Here is a 5,265-nt window from a genome sequence, read left to right as displayed (position 1 = left end):
TTATCCTTCTTAGCTTGCTTGAGGGACATTTGTTTATATGGTTGTAACCGTAGGAATACCCAATCACCTACATCAAAACTTATTTCGCTGCAATGTTGATCTACTTGTTGTCTCATTCTATTATGCACCAACACGAGGTTATCCTTTAAGAGTTGGAGGACTTGTTATTGATGCTCGATGTGATGTTCCACTGCTTGAACCTTAGAATTTTCTCTTAAATATGATGTGATGGATGGTGGTTGATATCCATAAAGTGCCATAAATGGGGTCATTTTTGTTGTTGTATGGAAGGAAGTGTTATACCACCATTCAACCAGAGGTAACCATTTGACCCATTGTGTCTGTTTATCAGATACAAAGCAACGAAGATATCCTTCCAAACATTTGTTTACTATCTCAGTTTGCCCATCAGATTGAGGATGATAAGATGAGCTATGAGCTAAATGAGTACCGAGACAAGAAAATAATTCTGTCCAAAAATTTCTAGTGAAAATGGGATCTCTGTCACTTACAATAATCTTTGGGTTTCCATGTAGCTTTTGAATTGTTTCCATAAATGCAGTAGAAACTGTATTGGCTTTAAATGGATGTGATAATGCACAAAAGTGTGCATACTTGGTAAGTCTGTCAAATACCACCATGATGACACTCTTTCCCTCAGACTTGGGTAAACCTGTGATAAAATCCATTGAAACCTCCTCCCAACGTTGGCTTGGAATGGATAAAGGTTATAATAGACCCGGGGTCTTAATTGTTTCAACTTTATTTTGTTGGCAAACCAAACATTCCACCACAAAGTTTTTAATATCTGATTTAAGGCCATCCCAAAAATATTCCTTCTTAACCCTGTGGTAAGTTTTTAAAAATCCTGAGTGCCCTCCTAAGGGAGAAGTGTGCAATTCCATAAGAATATTTTGTTTGATTTGGGAATTCTTACAGAGGTATAAGCGATCTTTGTACCATAACGAATCATTTTGCCAGCTAAATGTATCAGATGTACTGGAATCTTGTTGTAACTTTCGAATAAGTGCCCACACTTCTTCATCATTCTTCCATTCCTCCCTTGCTTCGTTTATCCAATCTGGTTGGATAATAGAAATGGCACACAACAATGCTTCCACATCCTCATCCTTTCTTGAGAGTGCATCTGCCACCACATTTTGCTTCTCTTTTTTGTAGATGATTTCAAAGTCATAACCCAACATCTTTGTGACCCACTTTTGTTGCTCTTCAGAGGATAATCTTTGTTCTAAAAAGTATTTAAGGCTATCATGATCCGTTTTTACCTTGAAGTGTCTTCCCATTAGGTAGGGTCACCATTTCTTAAGTGCATGTAGTATTGCCAACATTTCCTTCAAATAAATAGCTTTGTGTAAAAACTTTCCCTTGATTGGACGACTTTCAAAAGCAATGGGTCTTTCATCCTGCATTAAAATAGCACCAATTCCATTTCCTGAAGCATCACTTTCCACAATAAAGGTTTTTCTGAAGTCCGGTGTAGCTAAGACCGGTGCTTGGCACATTACCTCTTTAAGATGTTTGAAGGCCTTTGTTGCTTTTATAGTCCATGAAAATGCATCTTTCTTAAATAATGTTGTTAGAGGTGCTGCTATTCTCCCATATTTCTTAACAAACTTGTGATAATACCTTGTCAACCTGAGAAATCCTCGCAAATGCTTTATGGATGTGGGGATTTTCCATTCCTTAATGGCTTTAATTTTGCTAAGGTCTACCTTAACTCCTTCATGAGATACAATATGACCCAGATATTCCACCTCTTGTACTCCAAGAAACATTTGGATCTTTTTGCATATAATTGTTTCTCCTCCAATAGTTGTAGCACCCTGTCAACATGTTCAACATGATCCTTCCAAGACTTGCTGTAGATTATTACATCATCAAAAATACTAACACAAATTTTCTAAGGAAGGGTTTGAAAATGGAATTCATCAAACCTTGAAATGTAGAAGGTGCATTGGTAAGGCCAAAAGGCATGACCAAAAATTCATAATGACCCTCATGAGTTCTAAATGTTGTTTTCGGAATGTCTTCAGTCTTCATTCTGATTTGATGATATCCTGAACGAAGATCCAACTTGGTGAAGTAGATCGATCCATGCAATTCATCCAGTAATTCATCAATGACAGGAATGGGAAACTTATCTTTAATAGTGAGCTTGTTGAGCTCCCTATAATCTGGACACATGCGCCATGATCCATCCATTGTGCACCAATACTACTGGAGCAGAGAAAGAACTTTGACTAGGTTGAATTATACCAGCCTCTATCATTTCTACAACCATACATTCAATTTCACTATTTTGGGCATAAGAATATCTGTACAGCCTGATGTTTGGAGGAACACTTCATGGAATCAAATGAATAGCATGATCATGATCATGAATAGGTGGGAATCCTTTGGGAGTCTCAAATACCTTAGAATGATTGTCCAAGACTTTTTGGAGATCTGGAGAAATAGATGATTTCGATGTGGAAACATGTAGTGAACATAATTGTGCAATTACACCTCTTTGTTCCTTTTTTAGAAGATTTGTCATACCGTTAGAGCTGATTATCTTTCCCGGTTTCCCTGCAATACCCCTTAATTCAACTTCCTTTCGTTCCGCAGAAAATTTCATGAAAATTTCTTGAAAATTAAAAGCTATTGTACCCAAGGATTGTAGCCATTGGACTCCTAGTACAACATCAGCATCTCCCATTGGAATGGAAAGCATTGGGCTAGTCAATACATATTCTCCCATGGATAGCTTGATATTATGGCACTTTCCAGAGCAATTTATTGTTCCTCCATTTGCAACCATCACTTGACACTCTAGTGTTGGATATAGGAAGCAATTCAATTCTTTTTCTACCTTACAATGAATAAAATTGTGGGTACTTCTTGAATCAATCAACACTATTACCTTTTTCTTCTTGATTTGTCCTTCTATCTTGATGGTTTGAGGAGTGGTAATTCCAGCCAATGCATTACAAGATATGGTTGGATTCATTTATTCTTTATCTAGGCTTTGTTCCTGGAGTATATCCTCTTCTTTTGACCTTTCTTGCTCCTTTTCTTCTTCCTCTAATCTATGTAGGATAATTTCTTCTCAACACACTTATGACCTTTAGTGTATTTGCTATCACAACTGTAACAAAGCCCTTTTGCTCTTTTTTCTTCCAATTGTTGTGGTGTCAACCTTATAGGTTATGGTAGACTAGGGGCAACAACACTTCCATCTTTATAGTTGTGAGTGGTATGCTTCCTGGTTGCCATAATTTTGCTTTCCATTTTTCTTGCTAACTTGAATGCATTCTCTAATGAATCAAGTTCCCAAAGGCGAACATCATGTTGGATATTATCCTTTAAAGTTTCTATGAACACATCAATCCTATGCTCCTCTGAAATATTTTCTACCCTTATGTTCAATTTTTGGAACTCCTCAATGTGCTCCATTATTCAACCCTTTTGTTTGAGACTTATCAATTGGCTAAAAAAAGTGTTGCTTTTTGTATCCTCATAATGTGCTGTCAATTCTTCCATAAAAATTTCCCAAGTAATAATTTGTTTACGAGAGCAAAGCCATTGATACCATACAAACTGATATGGTTCCAAATATAAAGTTGAAATACGTACCTTTTGTGTGTTTTTCACATTATTGAGATCGAAAAATTGCTCCATCTGTAATATCAATGTTGCGGGATCCTTACCATCAAACTTCCTCATATCAATTTTTGGAATATGGTGGGTCTTTGATCCAACATTAGAGTATATGAAATCATGATTAGCATTTCTTTTGTTTGCATCATGAGTTTCCTTTACTACCCTTTCACCATTATTAAGTATTTCTTGTAGAAAATTTGTCAAATCTGTCTTCAAATCTACCATGCCTATCTTCAAATCTGTCTTCAAATCTATCTTTAAATCGTCCATCTTAGCTTCCACGCACTTTATCTTAGATTCCACACCATTTATCTTAGCTTCTGTTAGCTTTTGTGAGAGTGACATTTGTTGCACTTGGTCTTGTAATTTTGATATATCATGTAGCATTTCTTCCTCTTCTTCATGAGTCATGCTAGAGCTTTCAGGTTGCTTACTAGGTGTTTGCATTTTCTTTCCTCGGGGCATCAGTTACTGATAATAATTCTCTACTATGCCCTTTGAATTCCTTCAAAATAATTTTTCAAACCAAGCTTAAGCAAAAATTTAAAAAAATCTACACACCTTTTTTCACTTTGTAGGAGCTCGATATTTCCTCTGATGTATCTCTGTAATTTCGGATCATCCAGTTCTGAAATTGTGACCTGCAGTAGCCCTCTGTGTTCTCTTTCTAATGCCACCAGTCTGATCCAAATTGGATTCTCCAAGGAAGAGTTATTCCAAATCTCCCACAGTGACCTGATTATAGACTAGTTCAGTAGAGCGAACTTGTATGACATGCCACATGTCCCTGTTTCGACCTTTGGCTCTGAAAAATATATACAAGAAACTATAGTCTGTCCTCTTTCTATACCTTCTTACGAAATTTCAATCCGATGCTCATAGATAAAGTTATGACGATTTTCCCCAGGTCACATGTTTGGAATGTAATTCAGGAGTCTGCAAAAAGACCAAATTCCTCAGATCATATCTCCACAAATATAGCGCTAAAAGCTCTGAAATTTGGACCCGAGGTTCAGTGGGATTTCGTCCCAAACGGGTTTTTTTTTTTGCTTCTGAAACTTCACAAAAAAAAAGTTATAGCGAAATTGCCACGATGACCTATTTGGAGCAGCGAAACCCTAGAATCGAAAGCTCTGATACCAAATGTTATGAAACCAGCTCACAAAAAGATAGAAAACATATATCAACACCTTAGAATTCAGCCTCTTCAAGGGGGAAACCTCCTTTACATTACACAAATGAATGATTCTTTGATGATTCAAATGACAAAACCTCATTTCTATATATTGGAGTCTAAGGAGTCACAATATAACCCAGCCGACCTAACAATAATAATATAAAGGCACAAAAATAACAATAGAGGGATTCTATGGGGCACAATAATAACAATATGAGGACAATAGGGGCACAACAATATTAATAAGGGATACAACTACAATAGTAATGGGGTAATCACTAGTATTATAGGGACCTAACATATTATTCTTCATATTTTGATGAATATAAAAGGTTCAAGAGAAATGTAATCTTGAATATTTATCAACTCGATGATCTAAAGTAGCTTTACATTCTATGCATAAATTTGGAAATTCTTTGATATAA

Source organism: Pinus tabuliformis, chromosome 1_1 (genome assembly GCF_031772625.1).
Source record: "Pinus tabuliformis cultivar Carrire ecotype Pingquan chromosome 1_1, CPIR1, whole genome shotgun sequence".
Classification (NCBI taxonomy): Eukaryota; Viridiplantae; Streptophyta; class Pinopsida; order Pinales; family Pinaceae; genus Pinus; species Pinus tabuliformis.
Note: the sequence above shows the minus strand (reverse complement) of the source record.